The 20,538-nt window shown below is 43.7% G+C and overlaps 1 protein-coding gene across 1 annotated transcript in view; it reads right to left on the bottom strand.

Annotated features, from left to right (window-relative positions):
- The window catches only part of LOC139404835 (FH1/FH2 domain-containing protein 3-like), a gene marked incomplete at its 3' end in the record, with an annotated part of 179,976 nt that overhangs the window by 146,950 nt on the left and 12,488 nt on the right, over positions 1–20,538 (bottom strand). The window lies entirely within an intron of this gene.

The raw sequence follows: 20,538 nt of genomic DNA, 5'->3' as shown, positions 1-20,538 counted from the left end.
CTATTTGTACATCATTATAACACTGTGTATATATATATATATATATATATATAATATGACATTTGTAATGTCTTTATTGTTTTGGAACTTCTGTATGTTTAATGTTTACTGTTGATTTTTATTGTTTATTTCACTTTATATATTATCTACCTCACTTGCTTTGGCAATGTTAAGACATGTTTCCCATGCCAATAAAGCCCCTTGAATTGAATTGACAGAGAGAGAGAGAGGCATCAAAGGCAGTAGACTACAGAGACAGCTGTGTGTGTGTGTGTGTGTGTGTGTGTGTGTGTGTGTGTGTCAGATAATCCCAGTGAGGCAGCAGCCCAGTGTGGGGTCTCCAGGTGGCCCTCAGGGTGAAGCAGGGTTGACCCCAGTTGATCCGGGCTGTCAGGAGCTCAGATCTCTTCCTGACATTGCAGTAGAGACTGAACACCAGGACAATGTACCATTCCATCATGTAACAGAGCCTCCACACAGCTCAAACAGCCCCTGTATTCCTCCACTTCCTCACAGATCAGTGTCAGGAGGACAAGCACATACAGACAACTGGAAGAACCAAACATGGCAACACAGACTGTCACATTGGCAACATACACACCAGAAATGCTGTGTTATTATTTATATGTTCCAATCTAATCATTTGTATTAAAAAGCTACATTAAATTAATAATTGTAATCAATAGTTTTGCAGTTTTAATGACAACTTTAATGACAAATGGACATGGCCTTTTCCTGAAACCGTCATGGTAGCATGCCTCACACCCCAAAAGTATTTGTCATGGCAGACAAGGGCAGGTCTGAAGGCCTTTCTTATAGGGCTGAGACACCCAGACAGGCTGCAGATAGCAGCAGTCATGACAACCCAGCCCAGCAGTAGCAGCAGTCATGACTGCTCTCTCTCCCTCTATCTCTCCCTGTCTTTCCTTGTCTCTCTCTGTCAATTTTTTTCAATTCAATTCAAGGGGCTTTATTGGCATGGGAAACGTGTTAACATTGCCAAAGCAAGTGAGTTTGGCCTTTCTAGGGAGTTTTTCCTAGCCACCGTGCTTCTACACCTGCATTGCTTGCTGTTTGGGGTTTTAGGCTGGGTTTCTGTACAGCACTTTGATATATCAGCTGATGTACGAAGGGCTATATAAATACATTTGATTTGATTTGATTTGAGGTAGATAATATACAAAAGTCTCTCTTAATGTCTCTCTATCTCTCCCTCTCTCTCTCTCTCTCTTCCTGTCTATCAATATCTCCCTGACTCTCTCCCTCTCTCTCTCTCTCCCCTTCTCTATCTCTCCCTGTCTCTCTCTCTCTCTCTCTCTCTTCCTGTCTATCAATCTCTCCCTGACTCTCTCCTTCTCTCTCTCTGTCTCTGTGTGTCCCTCTCTGCACGGAGGAGGATAGCTCTGACAGCGATAGAGACGCTAACATGGAACGACCCATGACCACCAGCCAACATTTTCACACAGAGAGGAGAGGACAGACCAGGAATGTCATTCAGTGCTGTTGAACAACTATTATGCTGATTACTCATGAAGTACTGCAGTAAAGCAGTAAATAATGTGGACCATAAATACATGTTGGTGCAATACATCTGTGAAGTTTTGTTCGTCAGTCTTCAGACTCAGATCCTACGGTCTACTGGAGAGAACTGGAACATATGAACATGTGTTCCAGTATGAATGGATGGATCCGGAAGACATTAGCCTGACAGACTGTAGCAGGATGAGCTTTCTGCAGCTGTGTGTCTCAAACACGGTGTGATGTGTCAAAAAGCAACAAGGTCAGAGAGTTTGTCAACATCACAAATACAGACGGTGTAGAATAGACTGAACTCAAAGCTTTTAATCAAAGTGTGCATTTCTGTCTTTAGATTGTGTCTCCAACAAACATAGCATTGAGATCGCACGCACGCGCACACACACACACACACACGCACGCACGCACACACGCACGCACACACACGCACGCACGCACACACCACAAACACACACACACTCACACACACACACACGCACACACACACGCACGCACACACCACAAACACACACACACGCACGCACGCACACACACACACACCACAAACACACACTCACACGCACACGCACACACACAAACACACCACAAACACACACCAATTCATGCAGTATGTTGTGGTCTATGTGTAATTGAGTGCATTGGCCATATCAAGATGTTTACATGGGACTGTTTTGTTTACATCCTTAATCATGTAGCCTAAATATTTGATTAAAAAAAAGCCTGTGTGTGTGTGGATGTGTATACAGGTGTGTGTGTGTGCATGCACGCTTATTCTGATATGCCATGAGTGCAAGGCAGTGACCCGTTAGAGTGTGTGTGGGCGTGTGTGTGTATATGTGTGTGTGGGTTCCCACGTGGCTGTGTGTGTGTGGCATGTCACCACATGGGTAAAGTAAACTGGCCTGGGGTGGCCAATGCCATGCAGAGCAGCAGAAACCAAAACCATCTCCTCCATGATAGCAGCCTGCAGCCCATCAGAACTACTCTCTCTCTCTCTGTCTGTCTGTCTGTATTCGTCTCTCTCTCTCCCTCCCTCTGTCTGTATCCGTCTCTCTCTGTCTGTATCCGTCTCTCTCTCTGTCTGTATCCGTCTCTCTCTCTCTCTCTCTCTCTCTCTCTCTCTCTCTCTCTCTCTCTCCTCTCTCTCTCTCCCTCTCTCTATCTCTCTCTCTCTCTCTCTCTCTCCCTCTCTCTCTCGCTCTCTCTCTCTCCCTCTCTCTCTCTCTCTCTCTCTCTCTCTCTCTCTCTCTCTCTCTCTCTCTCTCTCTCTCTCTCTCTCTCTCTCTCTCTCTCTCTCTCTCTCTCTCTCTCTCTCTCTCTCTCCTCTCTCTCTATCTCTCTCTCTCTCTCTCTCTATCTCTCTCTCTCTCTCTCTCTCTCTCTCTCTGCTACATGAGTGGAATGTTTACAGGGAGTCTAGTGTTAATGTGTAGTTCATCGTGACACAGAACAAAACACTATAAAATGTGCTCTGATGATATCTCACAGAGGTATGCAAATTGTTTATGAAGTAGGCTATATCATTAATGTGTCATGACATGCAATGTTCGCCAAATAAGGTCCCACTATCGATTGATTCATGTCATGGATGACGACAAATCTGTTTTCATAGGAAATGAAATCTGTTGATTCATAGGAAATGAAATCTGTTGATTCATAGGAAATGAAATCTGTTGATTCATAGGAAATGAAATCTGTTGATTCATAGGAAATGAATGGGAGAACAAGTCTAAGGGGATAACATTTGCTGATGTCATTCTGAGGAACAACTTCTGAGGTCCAGACACACTGAGATACTCTAACATATCTACAGCTCTAAACACAAAGATTAAAGGCTTTTATCTTAGAAACAAGAGGTTTAAGCAGAACCATTTTCAATGCTTTGTATGTCCTTAGCAGCGATTCCCAAGTGACCACAGAGAAACCAACCACAGTATAATACAATAGATGTGATTTGAATGGCTCAAAACAAAGTCTGACACGTTTACTAAAAGATGGGGATGCTCTTTATTCAGTGAAAACCACTAGAACGATGTAAACACGCCCCGCTTTCATCACCAAGATACTCTGGAACCTCATTGGTTCACACATGATCACTTCTGAGGACTTCAACAGCTGAAGTTTTCACCCCTCTTGAAAGCTCAGATTAAGGAACAGATGATGAGGACAATTCAGACCAGAACTACATGACCTGTTGAGCACCATTGGTGTAGAAAGGGACACAAAAGGGTTTTTATGAAGTTTCATACCTTCACACGACATCCACATTCATCTGAATGATTTGCCCTCATTGACATTCCATTTACTGCCAGATAAATGTCTTATGACAGCTGTCAAAAGGTCAATGGGAAGAAAGGTTGTTTTGGTCGACGTGGTTAGGCTTAGGCTGCTTTGTGTTATAATGTAACACGTTTCATGTACTTGAGACCAACACAGAATGTAGTGTTTTGGAGGCTGACGAGGCGAGCCGAAAGCCACTCCACATGGACTTAAACATTTCTCCCACCACTCAATAGCTGGCACCCTGGGTCCTCCAGTAGCCCTGAGCTCAAATAGAGCCGTCCTACCACAATGCCTGAGAGGATTAAATGGTCTCTTGGCCAACGTTCACAGGGGGAACTGGGGGCCTCTCATCTTTATCTATCTGGATCCCCTTTCCTCTCTTTTGAAACGGAACAAAGGTGGCCAAATCTTCTCCCGCTCCGACAACACAGAGTAAACCCCTTCAGAACCACGGGTGAGCTGAGAGGAACGAGGAGAGCTTCTCAACAGGCTTGATCTCATTATTCCATCTGGGTACTTCAATCCACAACATTGATCGGAATGGAGGTGAAAGAAAGTATTTTGGAATCCGGCCTCCCTGGCTTTCATAGACGAACGTTCCCAGAGCCAAGTGAGCACAATACTAGATAACTTAGTTGTCTTGGTAACCTCTAGGGTTTACATTGGGACTGGTGTATAGTACAAGTGGTTCCTTTACCACAAGTGTATATGGTACATTATAAACTGGGAGGTTAAAACCCTGAATGCTGATTGACTGACAGCCGTGGTATATCAGACCGTATACCACAGGTATGACAAAACATTTATTTTTACTGCTCTAATTACATTGGTAACCAGTTTATAATAGCAATAGGGCACCTCGGGGGTTTGTGGTATATCCAGGCTCGCCTTGTTGTGTCGTGCATAAGAACAGCCCTTAGCCTTTGTATATAGGCCATATACCACAACCCCTCCTGCCTTATTGCTTAATATATTATCTTCCTGTGTGATTCTTTGTAGTATTCTGATATCTGTCACAAATTGTCGTTGTTTCTCCGGTGATACTGTCCAGTATTGTCTTTGTGTCTCTGGTGATACTGTCCAATATTGTCTTTGTGTCTCTGGTTTTATTGTCCAATATTGTCTTTGTGTCTCTGGTTTTATTGTCCAATATTGTCTTTGTGTTGTCTGGTTATATTGTTCAATATTGTCTTTGTGTCTCTGGTGATACTGTCCAATATTGTCTTTGTGTCTCTGGTGATATTGTCCAATATTGTCTTTGTATCTCTGGTGATATTGTCTTTGTGTTCATGGTAATATTGTCTTTGTGTTCATGGTAATATTGTCTTTGTGTTCATGGTAATATTGTCTTTGTGTTCATGGTAATATTGTCTTTGTGTTCATGGTAATATTGTCTGTGTTCATGGTAATATTGTCTTTGTGTTCATGGTAATATTGTCTTTGTGTTCATGGTAATATTGTCTTTGTGTTCATGGTAATATTGTCTTTGTGTTCATGGTAATATTGTCTGTGTTCATGGTAATATTGTCTTTGTGTTCATGGTAATATTGTCTTTGTGTTCATGGTAATATTGTCTTTGTGTTCATGGTAATATTGTCTTTGTGTTCATGGTAATATTGTCTTTGTGTTCATGGTAGTATTGTCTTTGTGTTCATGGTAATATTGTTTTTGTGTTCATGGTAGTATTGTCTTTGTGTTCATGGTAATATTGTCTGTGTTCATGGTAATATTGTCTTTGTGTTCATGGTAATATTGTCTTTGTGTTCATGGTAGTATTGTCTTTGTGTTCATGGTAATATTGTCTTTGTGTTCATGGTAATATTGTATTTGTGTTCATGGTAATATTGTCTTTGTGTTCATGGTAATATTGTCTTTGTGTTCATGGTAATATTGTCTTTGTGTTCATGGTAATATTGTCTTTGTGTTCATGGTAATATTGTCTGTGTTCATGGTAATATTGTCTTTGTGTTCATGGTAATATTGTCTTTGTGTTCATGGTAATATTGTCTTTGTGTTCATGGTAATATTGTCTTTGTGTTCATGGTAATATTGTCTTTGTGTTCATGGTAGTATTGTCTTTGTGTTCATGGTAATATTGCCTTTGTGTTCATGGTAGTATTGTCTTTGTGTTCATGGTAATATTGTCTGTGTTCATGGTAATATTGTCTTTGTGTTCATGGTAATATTGTCTTTGTGTTCATGGTAATATTGTCTTTGTGTTCATGGTAATATTGTCTGTGTTCATGGTAATATTGTCTTTGTGTTCATGGTAATATTGTCTTTGTGTTCATGGTAATATTGTCTTTGTGTTCATGGTAATATTGTCTTTGTGTGCATGGTAATATTGTCTTTGTGTTCATGGTAATATTGTCTTTGTGTTCATGGTAATATTGTCTTTGTGTTCATGGTAATATTGTCTTTGTGTTCATGGTAATATTGTCTTTGTGTTCATGGTAATATTGTCTTTGTGTTCATGGTAATATTGTCTTTGTGTTCATGGTAATATTGTCTGTGTGTTCATGGTAATATTGTCTTTGTGTTCATGGTAATATTGTCTTTGTGTTCATGGTAGTATTGTCTTTGTGTTCATGGTAGTATTGTCTTTGTGTTCATGGTAATATTGTATTTGTGTTCATGGTAATATTGGCTGTGTGTTCATGGTAATATTGTCTTTGTGTTCATGGTAATATTGTCTTTGTGTTCATGGTAATATTGTCTTTGTGTTCATGGTAATATTGTCTTTGTGTTCATGGTAATATTGTCTTTGTGTTCATGGTAATATTGTCTGTGTTCATGGTAATATTGTCTTTGTGTTCATGGTAATATTGTCTTTGTGTTCATGGTAATATTGTCTTAGTGTCTCTGGTGATACTGTCCAGTATTGTCTTTGTGTTCATGGTAGAGAGGATATTATGTTTTATTAAAGGGGAAATCTGCAGTTGCTACATACAGTTGAGGATTTATGAATTAATTATATTTACCCAATAATTGTTGAAGAATATAATTTATAAATGCCTCATGTCATATCTCATCATAACTCAAAATATAAGATTGTTTTACCTCAATGTTTGAAAACAAACTGCATGTAAACAAACACTGTCTAGCCTCAAACATGGTTACAACTATAATGTTGATATCATGGATGGTCAGTCCTTGCATCCATAGCTCAGTCTATGAATTTGATAGTCAGGTTACATTTCTCCAGCCACATCCCTCGGCTTTTTACAGAAACAGGGGCAGGGAGGACACAAGGTTATTGTTTCAACTGCTGATTGCTGCTATAAGGTCCCACAGTATGAATATCACAAATCCCATGCCTGGGATGGGACTTACATCAGACTCCCAGATTAGCAGATCTCTCATTGGCCTTCAACACATCCATGAGCCTGATAAAGAGAAGCAGTCACCTGATGGGACTGACTGGCTACTGTTGACCCTGTATCACTGTAGCCCAGCACAGACTCCAGCACCACTCCACTGACTGTGTGTGTGTGTGTGTGTGTGTGTGTGTGTGTGTGTGTGTGTGTGTGTGTGTGTGTGTGTGTGTGTGTGTGTGTGTGTGTGCGCGTGCGTGCATGTATGTGTGTGTGTGTGTGTGTGTGTGTGTGTGCGTGCGTGCGTGTGTGTGTGTACGTCATGTCATCTTTTATGGGTCAGTAAGTCACTTTTGAGGAAAAGGACCCGTTGAACGGTCTAAAAATCATGACCTTGATAATAACAGTTAGACTAGCAACAACCCCCATCACTACACACAGTGTTACCTGCACACCTGCCTCATGTACGGGTAGCTGTGGCTGATGAACCCAAGGACTCGGACAGTCAGGGTGCAGAGCAGGAGGTTTAATGTTAGGCTATACAGGCCAGGCTTCTTGCCTTCTCTCGCAGGTGTTCCAGAAACAATGTCAAGTGAGGACTGGAGATGAGACAGAGGCTGCGTCCCAAATGGAACCCTATTCCCTATATAGTGCACTATGGGCCCTGGTTAAAAGTAGTGCACTATATAGGGAATAGGGTGCCATTGGGGACAAACCCAGAGAACAGAGGACATTGTTACTCTGCTCACACCACTGAGCTGGGAGTTTACTGCAGCAGATAACTGAGTAACATAATGTCTGGGTCCTCTGGTGACATCACTATGGCATTGTTTTCTCATTGGCTCCCACATATAGAGTAAACAGAACATTAGAATGTCCAGAAAAGCCTAAATGAAATCTCCAACACATTGGACTAAACAAATCCTCTAACCACTGGCATATACAGTATACAATACATTGACATACAGTACACTGACATATACAGTATACTAACATATACAGTATACAGTACACTGACATATACAGTACACTGACATATACAGTACACTGACATATACAGTACACTGACATATACAGTATACAGTACACTGACATATACAGTACACTGACATATACAGTATACAGTAAACTGACATATACAGTACACTGACATATACAGTACACTGACATATACAGTACACTGACATATACAGTACACTGATATATAACAGTACACTGACATATACAGTACACTGACATATAACAGTACACTGACATATACAGTACACTGACATATACAGTATACTAACATATACAGTATACAGTACACTGACATATACAGTATACAGTACACTGACATATACAGTACACTGACATATACAGTACACTAACATATACAGTACACTAACATATACAGTACACTGACATATACAGTACACTGACATATACAGTACACTGACACATACAGTAGAATTATGAAGAAACTGCAGTGAGATATGTATGGCTGTATTCTCCAGACAGACAAACACAGACGGACAGACAGTCACAAGCAGACAGACAGATGGACAGTCAGAAAGACAGACAGAATGAGGCATGTTCTATTGGTGAGACACGGACATCAAAGCAGTCTGAAGAAAGGAAGTCAGCATGGGATGAGAGGGATGAGTGGAGAAGGAATTCAGAGCCACACTAGGACCTTTCACAGAGCCAGCAGGGCACCCTGTTAGAGGACAGGATGTTTTACTGGTTTATAGTGGCACTACAGTCCAGTCTGACCTTAAACCTAACTCTAACCCTAACTTTAACTCTAACCCCAACTCTAACCCTAACTCTAACCCTAACTAACCCTAACTCTAACCCCAACTCTAACCCTAACTAACCCTAACTTTAACCCTAACTAACCCTAACTCTAACCCCAACTCTAACCCTAACTAACCCTAACTCTAACCCTAACTAACCCCAACTCTAACCCTAACTAACCCTAACTCTAACCCCAACTCTAACCCTAACTAACCCTAACTCTAACCCTAACTAACCCTAACTCTAACCCTAACTAACCCTAACTAACCCTAACTCTAACCCTAACTCTAAACCTAACCCTAACCCTAACTCTAAACCTAACCCTAACTCTAAACCTAACCCTAACTCTAAACCTAACCCTAACTCTACTACATTGAAACACTCAGAGTCCAGAAAGTGCACCATAGATCTCAAGAGGTATTCATCCATCATGTAGATCTAGTATGTGGTTAAGATGGAGGTTCAGTTTCTCTCCCACATAAAACATCAAACCACTCAAACACAACTCTATGCTTCTTCTAACAGTCTGTGAAACATTAGGAGAATATAGTGATATTTTTAAATGAAGTCGAGTAGGAAATTCATTTGTGCTGGAAATGGACTTTATAATCCAATTCTACATTCAATTAACAGTATTACATTTAAACTCCTCTCTGTGAAACATCAGCTACATCAGGGCACTTAAAAACCATTCCATTAACAATAAGTCTCTCTTAGTTAGCCAATATAAATAATGCAGCCCATTCAAGTTCCCTGCATTAGCTGTGTTTTTCCTTCTGCCTGGCCTCCCTCTTAAGCTGATGGTCACGCTGCGTTCCTTATGACCAAGGACATGTCTCAAATGGCATCCTATTCCCATAGACCCTGGTCAAAAGTAGTGCACTATATAGGGAACAGGGTGCCAGAGTCCATAGGGTTCTGGTCAAAAGTAGTGCACTATATAGGGAATAGGGTGCCATTTGGGACGAAGCCGGGGGGGAAGAGAGAGGGCAAACACCGACTGTGACGGGGAACTCCAACCCCAGCACCAAGACAGCACAGACCCATGTGAGAACATTCAATAAAGAAAACGGAGCAGACATGAAATAAACGGAGTGGTCAGAGAAACAACAACCTGACTGACCCTTCAGATTCCTTTCTCAGGTTGGTTTCCTGTCTGCTTCAGGCTCAGCTGTTGAAAGGCTGTTACTGTTGAAGCTCCACACCTGTCCTCTTTGACAGGGGCTATTCCAGTCACACAGCAAGAGGGATTGGACCTTTAAAGCCACATTCTGTAAGATGTGCATTCCATCAAACAGTAGGCCCCCCGACAACCATGTATACAATGGAGCAATATCCCTACGTCTCGACCCATGTTGTACTGACTCATTCAGCTGGTATTACTAGTACTACATGTATACTGGTCTGGCTGAGGATGGAAGGACAGGAATTATCACCACAGGACATAGAGGATTTAGTCTATGTCATCTCTCAGCTGTAGTCTATGTAGTGTCTCAGCTGTAGTCTATGTCATCTCTCAGCTGTAGTCTATGTCATCGCTCAGCTGTAGTCTATGTCATCGCTCAGCTGTAGTCTATGTAGTCTCTCAGCTGTAGTCTATGTCATCTCTCAGCTGTAGTCTATGTCATCGCTCAGCTGTAGTCTATGTAGTCTCTCAGCTGTAGTCTATGTAGTCTCTCAGCTGTAGTCTATGTAGTGTCTCAGAGTAGTCTATGTAGTCTCTCAGCTGTAGTCTATGTCATCTCTCAGCTGTAGTCTATGTCATCTCTCAGCTGTAGTCTATGTCATCTCTCAGCTGTAGTCTATGTAGTGTCTCAGCTGTAGTCTATGTCATCTCTCAGCTGTAGTCTATGTCATCTCTCAGCTGCAGTCTATGTAGTCTCTCAGCTGTAGTCTATGTAGTCTCTCAGCTGCAGTCTATGTAGTCTCTCAACTGTAGTCTATGTAGTCTCTCAGCTGTAGTCTATGTAGTGTCTCAGAGTAGTCTATGTAGTCTTTCAGTTGTAGGGCAGTGAGGTCTGGCCTTTCAGCATGTTGTTGAGGATGCTGCTGAGAAGGGCCATTCTGAACAGTGAAACAGTCCTCCCTCCCTCTCTTCTATTCTGTGCTGTGTGCAGACATACAGTTAAAATCCCTTTCTGGATGAACATGTAGACAGCTCTCCTCTTTAAACAGGGCTGAGGAGTGCTGAGGGCCTCACAATAGGAAACACATGGCTTTGGAATAAATAGTGTTCATTTCATTAGTTAATATGAATGATTACATTATACACCATTTAGCTAGAACAAAGTTACAACCCTACTGATTCCAAATGCAACTGAAATGTAAAACAGGAGAAAAGCTGTTACTATCTCCCAGTGCTGAGGGTTTAGCAGTGACCTGTGCTCTCATAATCTCTCTACATGTCTGAGATCGTCAGAACACGGAAACACCACTCACACCTCACTGACAGAAATAAAGAATGAAAGAAAGAGAGAGAGAGAGAGAAAGTGAGAAAGAAAGAACAGAGAAAGTACGGGAAGAGAGAGCGATAGCATCAATCCACCCTCTGATCTGATACACACCATTACACAAGAGCCTGATTTGGACTGATGAGTCCCTCACTCCCTCCCTCCCTCCCTCCCTCCCTCCCTCCCTCCCTCCCTCCCTCCCTCCCTCCTGGTGTGTGTTTTCCTCCAGTTTCTCCTCCTTGACAGGCTGTTGTTTAGCTTGGACTCCCGGTGTGACTCTAACTCCATGATCCCATGTTGGAGGCTGTTTGAGCGGAGCCGAGGAGATGAGTGACAGGTTTATATGACCCCCTCAGCCTGGTCCTGTGGTGCCTCATTACATGTATGTTTTTAATTATCCTTCCCTCGATCCACTCTCCCCTGGCTCTCTCTCTTTCTCTCTCTCTCTGGACAGGGGGACCAGGGCTAGATACTGGATCTCTCTCTGGGCAGGGGGACCAGGGTTAGATACTGGATCTCTCTCTGGACAGAGGGATAAGGGTTAGAAACTGGATCTCTCTCTGGACAGGGGGATAAGGGTTAGATACTGGATCTCTCTCTGGACAGGGGGATAAGGGCTAGATACTGGATCTCTCTCTGGACAGAGGGATAAGGGTTAGATACTGGATCTCTCTCTGGACAGGGGGATAAGGGTTAGATACTGGATCTCTCTCTGGACAGAGGGATAAGGGTTAGATACTGGATCTCTCTCTGGACAGGGGGACCAGGGTTAGATACTGGATCTCTCTCTGGACAGGGGGACCAGGGTTAGATACTGGATCTCTCTCTGGACAGGGGGATAAGGGTTAGATACTGGATCTCTCTCTGGACAGGGGGGCCAGGGTTAGATACTGGATGTCTCTCTGGACAGAGGGATAAGGGTTAGATACTGGATCTCTCTCTGGACAGGGGGACCAGGGTTAGATACTGGATCTCTCTCTGGACAGGGGGATAAGGGTTAGATACTGGATCTCTCTCTGGACAGGGGGACCATAGGGATCTCTCTCTGGACCAGGGGGGGACCAGGGTTAGATACTGGATCTCTCTCTGGACAGGGGGATAAGGGTTAGATACTGGATCTCTCTCTGGACAGGGGGACCAGGGTTAGATACTGGATCTCTCTCTGGGATCAGGGGGATAAGGGTTAGATACTGGATCTCTCTCTGGACAGGGGGATAAGGGTTAGATACTGGATCTCTCTCTGGACAGGGGGATAAGGGTTAGATACTGGATCTCTCTCTGGACAGGGGGACCAGGGTTAGATACTGGATCTCTCTCTGGACAGGGGGATAAGGGTTAGATACTGGATCTCTCTCTGGACAGGGGGACCAGGGTTAGATACTGGATCTCTCTCTGGACAGGGGGACCAGGGTTAGATACTGGATCTCTCTCTGGACAGGGGGACCAGGGTTAGATACTGGATCTCTCTCTGGACAGGGGGACCAGGGTTAGATACTGGATCTCTCTCTGGACAGGGGGACCAGGGTTAGATACTGGATCTCTCTCTGGACAGGGGGACCAGGGTTAGATACTGGATCTCTCTCTGGACAGAGGGATAAGGGCTAGATACTGGATCTCTCTCTGGACAGGGGGACCAGGGTTAGATACTGGATCTCTCTCTGGACAGGGGGATAAGGGTTAGATACTGGATCTCTCTCTGGACAGGGGGACCAGGGTTAGATACTGGATCTCTCTCTGGACAGGGGGACCAGGGTTAGATACTGGATCTCTCTCTGGACAGAGGGATAAGGGTTAGATACTGGATCTCTCTCTGGGCAGGGGGATAAGGGTTAGATACTGGATCTCTCTCTGGACAGGGGGATAAGGGTTAGATACTGGATCTCTCTCTGGACAGAGGGACCAGGGTTAGATACTGGATCTCTCTCTGGACAGGGGGATAAGGGTTAGATACTGGATCTCTCTCTGGACAGGGGGACCAGGGTTAGATACTGGATCTCTCTCTGGACAGAGGGATAAGGGTTAGATACTGGATCTCTCTCTGGACAGGGGGACCAGGGTTAGATACTGGATCTCTCTCTGGACAGGGGGACCAGGGTTAGATACTGGATCTCTCTCTGGACAGGGGGACCAGGGTTAGATACTGGATCTCTCTCTGGACAGGGGGACCAGGGTTAGATACTGGATCTCTCTCTGGACAGGGGGACCAGGGTTAGATACTGGATCTCTCTCTGGACAGAGGGATAAGGGTTAGATACTGGATCTCTCTGTGGACAGGGGGATAAGGGTTAGATATTGGATCTCTCTCTGGACAGGGGGATAAGGGTTAGATACTGGATCTCTCTCTGGACAGGGGGACCAGGGTTAGATACTGGATCTCTCTCTGGACAGGGGGACCAGGGTCAGATACTGGATCTCTCTCTGGACAGGGGGACCAGGGTTAGATACTGGATCTCTCTCTGGACAGAGGGATAAGGGTTAGATACTGGATCTCTCTCTGGACAGGGGGACCAGGGTTAGATACTGGATCTCTCTCTGGACAGGGGGACCAGGGTTAGATACTGGATCTCTCTCTGGACAGGGGGACCAGGGTTAGATACTGGATCTCTCTCTGGACAGGGGGATAAGGGTTAGATACTGGATCTCTCTCTGGACAGGGGGATAAGGGTTAGAAACTGGATCTCTCTCTGGACAGGGGGATAAGGGTTAGATACTGGATCTCTCTCTGGACAGAGGGATAAGGGTTAGATACTGGATCTCTCTCTGGACAGGGGGATAAGGGTTAGATACTGGATCTCTCTCTGGACAGGGGGACCAGGGTTAGATACTGGATCTCTCTCTGGACAGGGGGACCAGGGTTAGATACTGGATCTCTCTCTGGACAGGGGGACCAGGGTTAGATACTGGATCTCTCTCTGGACAGGGGGACCAGGGTTAGATACTGGATCTCTCTCTGGACAGGGGGACCAGGGTTAGATACTGGATCTCTCTCTGGACAGAGGGATAAGGGTTAGATACTGGATCTCTCTCTGGACAGGGGGACCAGGGTTAGATACTGGATCTCTCTCTGGACTGAGGGATAAGGGTTAGATACTGGATCTCTCTCTGGACAGAGGGATAAGGGTTAGATACTGGATCTCTCTCTGGACAGGGGGACCAGGGTTAGATACTGGATCTCTCTCTGGACAGGGGGATAAGGGTTAGATACTGGATCTCTCTCTGGACAGGGGGACCAGGGTTAGATACTGGATCTCTCTCTGGACAGGGGGACCAGGGTTAGATACTGGATCTCTCTCTGGACAGGGGGACCAGGGTTAGATACTGGATCTCTCTCTGGACAGGGGGACCAGGGTTAGATACTGGATCTCTCTCTGGACAGAGGGATAAGGGCTAGATACTGGATCTCTCTCTGGACAGGGGGACCAGGGTAAACCCAGACATGTCATCCCAGTACGTGCTGTTGTTGTGGCCAGTAAGACATGACAACAGACATCTCAAATTGGTTTTCCAGTTCTGTAACAAGCAGATTAAACACTGGAATTGTTTTGCATCTGTCCAGACAAATGTGCTGAGGCTGGCTGACTGGATGGCTGGCTGGCTGACTGGATGGCTGGCTGACTGGATGGATGGCTGGTTGACTGGATGGATGGCTGGCTGACTGGATGGCTGGCTGGCTGACTGGATGGATGGCTGGCTGGCTGGCTGGCTGACTGGATGGCTGGCTGACTGGATGGCTGGTTGACTGGATGGCTGGCTGACTGGATGGCTGGCTGACTGGATGGATGGCTGGCTGACTGGATGGCTGACTGGATGGATGGCTGACTGACTGGATGGCTGACTGGATGGCTGGCTGACTGGATGGATGGATGGTTGACTGACTGGATGGCTGGCTGGCTGGCTGGATAGCTGACTGGATGGATGGCTGGCTGACTGGATGGCTGACTGGATGGATGGCTGACTGGATGGATGACTGACTGGATGGCTGACTGGATGGCTGACTGGATGGATGGCTGACTGGATGGATGACTGACTGGATGGCTGACTGGATAGCTGACTGACTGGATGGCTGACTGGATGGCTGACTGGATGGATGGCTGACTGGCTGACTGGATGGGTGGCTGACTGACTGGATGGATGGCTGACTGGATGGATGGCTGGCTGACTGGATGGCTGACTGGATGGATGGCTGACTGGATGGCTGACTGGATGGATGGCTGACTGGATGGATGGCTGACTGGATGGCTGGCTGGCTGACTGGATGGCTGGCTGGCTGGCTGGATGGCTGGCTGGCTGGCTGGCTGGCTGGCTGGCTGGCTGACTGACTGGATGGATGGCTGACTGACTGGATGGATGGCTGACTGGATGGATGGCTGGCTGACTGGATGGCTGACTATATGGATGGCTGGCTGGCTGGCTGACTGGATGGATGGATGGCTGACTGGATGGATGGCTGACTGGATGGATGGCTGACTGGATGGCTGACTGGATGGATGGCTGACTGGATGGATGGCTGACTGGATGACTGACTGGATGGCTGACTGGATGGATGGCTGACTGGATGGATGACTGACTGGATGGCTGACTGGCTGGCTGGCTGACTGGATGGCTGACTGGATGGATGACTGACTGGATGGCTGACTGGATGGATGGCTGGATGGCTGGCTGACTGGTTGGCTGGATGGCTGGCAGACTGACTGGATGGCTGGCTGGCTGACTGGATGGCTGGCTGGATGGCTGACTGGATGGATGGCTGGCTGACTGGATGGCTGGCTGGCTGACTGGATGAGGTTATGGAAAAGGCAGACTCCCCTGCAGAGAAGGAAGAATGAGGAGGAGGCTACAGGTGATATGACCATTGTGAGTCATTGTGCTGACATCTATAAACCTTGTTAACAACCCAGTTAAACAGGGAATTATTATTGAGAATGTACAGCTCGAAGAGTCACGTTTTTAAGAACACAGTGTTTCCAGTAGTCGACATAAAAGGCCAAACACTACACATTTTTCAGGGCATGGAATCATGCCCTGAGCCGTCTCCATAACAGCTCATTAAAAAAAGACAATCCTGGGAGAGCCTGTCACCTATGATTAAAGCTGTCATTCTTCCACTGTGGATGAATGTGTTGACAGACACACCATCTCTCACACAAGCTGCCCTGCCTTAGCTGTAGTAGCTGTAGAACTGGGGAGAACCCCCACCAAATCACCACCTCTGTCTGTCTGTCTGTCTGTCTGTCTCTCTCTCTCTCTCTCCCTCCTCTGTCTATCTCTGTCTCTCTCCTCTGTCTGTCTCTCTGTCTCTCCCTCCCTTCTCTGTCTCCCACCCTTCTCTGTCTGTCTGTCTGTCTCTGTCTGCCTGTCTGTCTGTCTGTCTGTCTGTCTGTCTGTCTGTCTGTCTGTCTGTCTGTCTGTCTGTCTTTCTCTCCCCCCTCTGTCTCTCTCCTCTGTCTATATGTCTCTCTCTGTCTCGCTCTCTCTCTGTGTCTCTCTCTGTCTCTCAACTTCATCAATTGGGGAAAATAATTTCACAAAGTGCAATCAGAGACTAATCGGTTTGTGGACAGGGTGAACACCAACACAACAGTTGCTTTAATCACACTAGTCAGCCAGCCCAGACCAACAGATGTCTGTTCCTCTTGTTATAAGAGATGACAAATAGCTACAGAAAACAATAATAGTCCAACAAAATGAGTTTGAGCTGCTTGTGTCCAACGCTAACACACAGAGAGGAAGAACGGGTCAGATCTGAGTCTAGGAGGTTTATTTGGAGAACGGGTCAGATCTGAGTCTAGGGGGTTTTTAGGAAAATGGCAGGCCATGTTGTTGGTCAAACAAACAGAGACAAAGACCAAACTAACACCATTAACTGACATTGACACTGAAGTAGAGAATCAACCTCTTCCTGTATCATTTTTGATAGAGAGATGTTCTCATTCTAGTTCATAACATGCACTGGGACAGGCATAGAAGAAAGTTGTACAAAAACAAGAAACATTGGTACCACTAAGGTCTATTACAACAGAGATCCTCTACGATGGTTTTTAGTCTCTCTACAGCCTCCAGTTTGTTTTGACTGAACTACTGGGGTAAGCACAGTCACATAGACAAATAAAGGATCTCCAATACTACAGAGATCCTCTACGATGTTTTTTAGTCTCTCTACAGCCTCCAGTTTGTTTTGAATGAACTACTGGGGTAAGCACAGTCACATAGACAAATAAAGGATCTCCAATACTACAGAGATCCTCTATGATGGTTTTTAGTCTCTCTACAGCCTCCAGTTTGTTTTGACTGAACTACTGGGGTAAGAACAGTCACATAGACAAATAAAGGATCTCCAATACTACAGAGATCCTCTACGATGGTTTTTAGTCTCTCTACAGCCTCCAGTTTGTTTTGACTGAACTACTGGGGTAAGCACAGTCACATAGACAAATAAAGGATCTCCAATACTACAGAGATCCTCTACGATGGTTTTTAGTCTCTCTACAGCCTCCAGTTTGTTTTGACTGAACTACTGGGGTAAGCACAGTCACATAGACAAATAAAGGATCTCCAATACTACAGAGATCCTCTACAATGGTCTTTAGTCTCTCTACAGCCTCCAGTTTGTTTTGACTGAACTACTGGGGTAAGCACAGTCACATAGACAAATAAAGGATCTCCAATACTACAGAGATCCTCTACGATGGTCTTTAGTCTCTCTACAGCCTCCAGTTTGTTTTGACTGAACTACTGGGGTAAGCACAGTCACATAGACAAATAAAGGATCTCCAATACTACAGAGATCCTCTAAGATGGTATTTAGTCTCTCTACAGCCTCCAGTTTGTTTTGACTGAACTACTGGGGTAAGCACAGTCACATAGACAAATAAAGGATCTCCAATACTACAGAGATCCTCTAAGAGTCTGTTTGTTTTCAATAGGAGAATCCAAGACGTTACGAGACAGACACTGGCCTAGTTCACATCTACCACTACCTCATCTTTATCAATACGTCATCCACTTCATTAGGAGGTCATTTGTGAGTGAGGTTAACAGTAATAAACAGACTGTCTGTATGTGAGGTTAACAGTAATAACAGACTGTATGTATGTGAGGTTAACAGTAATAACAGACTGTAAGTATGTGAGGTTAACAGTAATAAACAGACTGTCTGTATGTGCGGTTAACAGTAATAACAGACTGTAAGTATGTGAGGTTAACAGTATTAACAGACTGTCTGTATGTGAGGTTAACAGTATTAACAGACTATATATGTGAGGTTAACAGTAATAACAGACTGTAAGTATGTGAGGTTAACAGTAATAACAGACTGCCTGTATGTGAGGTTAACAGTATTAACAGACTATATATATGAGGTTAACAATAATAACAGACTGTAAGTATGTGAGGTTAACAGTATTAACAGACTATATATGTGAGGTTAACAGTAATAACAGACTGTAAGTACGTGAGGTTAACAGTATTAACAGACTATATATGTGAGGTTAATAGTAATAAACAGACTGTCTGTATGTGCGGTTAACAGTAATAACAGACTGTCTGTATGTGAGGTTAACAGTATTAACAGACTATATATGTGAGGTTAACAATAATAACAGACTGTAAGTATGTGAGGTTAACAGTAATAAACAGACTGTCTGTATGTGCGGTTAACAGTAATAACAGACTGTAAGTATGTGAGGTTAACAGTATTAACAGACTGTCTGTATGTGAGGTTAACAGTATTAACAGACTATATATGTGAGGTTAACAGTAATAACAGACTGTAAGTATGTGAGGTTAACAGTAATAACAGACTGCCTGTATGTGAGGTTAACAGTATTAACAGACTATATATGTGAGGTTAACAATAATAACAGACTGTAAGTATGTGAGGTTAACAGTATTAACAGACTATATATGTGAGGTTAACAGTAATAACAGACTGTAAGTACGTGAGGTTAACAGTATTAACAGACTATATATGTGAGGTTAATAGTAATAAACAGACTGTCTGTATGTGAGGTTAACAGTAATAACAGACTGTAAGTATGTGAGGTTAACAGAAATAACAGACGGTCTGTATGTGAGGTTAACAGTAATAAACAGACTGTCTGTATGTGAGGTTAACAGTAATAACAGACTGTCTGTATGTGAGGTTAACAGTAATAAACAGACTGTCTGTATGTGAGGTCAACAGTAATAACAGACTGTCTGTATGTGAGGTTAACAGTAATAAACAGACTGTCTGTATGTGAGGTTAACAGTAATAACAGACTGTATGTATGTGAGGTTAACAGTAATAACAGACTGTCTGTATGTGAGGTTAACAGTAATAACAGACTGTCTGTATGTGAGGTTAACAGTAATAACAGACTGTATGTATGTGAGGTTAACAGTAATAACAGACTGTCTGTATGTGAGGTTAACAGTAATAACAGACTGTCTGTATGTGAGGTTAACAGTAATAACAGACTGTATGTATGTGAGGTTAACAGTATTAACAGACTGTATGTATGTGAGGTTAACAGTAATAACAGACTGTATGTATGTGAGGTTAACAGTAATAAACAGACTGTCTGTATGTGAGGTTAACAGTAATAACAGACTGTCTGTATGTGAGGTTAACAGTAATAAACAGACTGTCTGTATGTGAGGTTAACAGTAATAACAGACTGTCTGTATGTGAGGTTAACAGTAATAACAGACTGTCTGTATGTGAGGTTAACAGTAATAACAGACTGTATGTATGTGAGGTTAACAGTATTAACAGACTGTATGTATGTGAGGTTAACAGTAATAACAGACTGTATGTATGTGAGGTTAACAGTAATAACAGACTGTATGTATGTGAGGTTAACAGTAATAACAGACTGTATGTATGTGAGGTTAACAGTATTAACAGACTATATGTGAGGTTAACAGTAATAACAGACTGCCTGTATGTGAGGTTAACAGTATTAACAGACTATATATGTGAGGTTAACAATAATAACAGACTGTCTGTATGTGAGGTTAACAGTAATAACAGACTGTCTGTATGTGAGGTTAACAGTAATAACAGACTGTATGTATGTGAGGTTAACAGTATTAACAGACTATATGTGAGGTTAACAGTAATAACAGACTGTCTGTATGTGAGGTTAACAGTATTAACAGACTATATATGTGAGGTTAACAGTAATAACAGACTG

This window comes from Oncorhynchus clarkii, unplaced genomic scaffold (assembly GCF_045791955.1).
Source record: "Oncorhynchus clarkii lewisi isolate Uvic-CL-2024 unplaced genomic scaffold, UVic_Ocla_1.0 unplaced_contig_10754_pilon_pilon, whole genome shotgun sequence".
Taxonomy (NCBI): domain Eukaryota; kingdom Metazoa; phylum Chordata; class Actinopteri; order Salmoniformes; family Salmonidae; genus Oncorhynchus; species Oncorhynchus clarkii.
The sequence above is the reverse complement of the archived record's forward strand: the minus strand, read 5'-3'. Positions and strand labels throughout refer to the sequence as shown.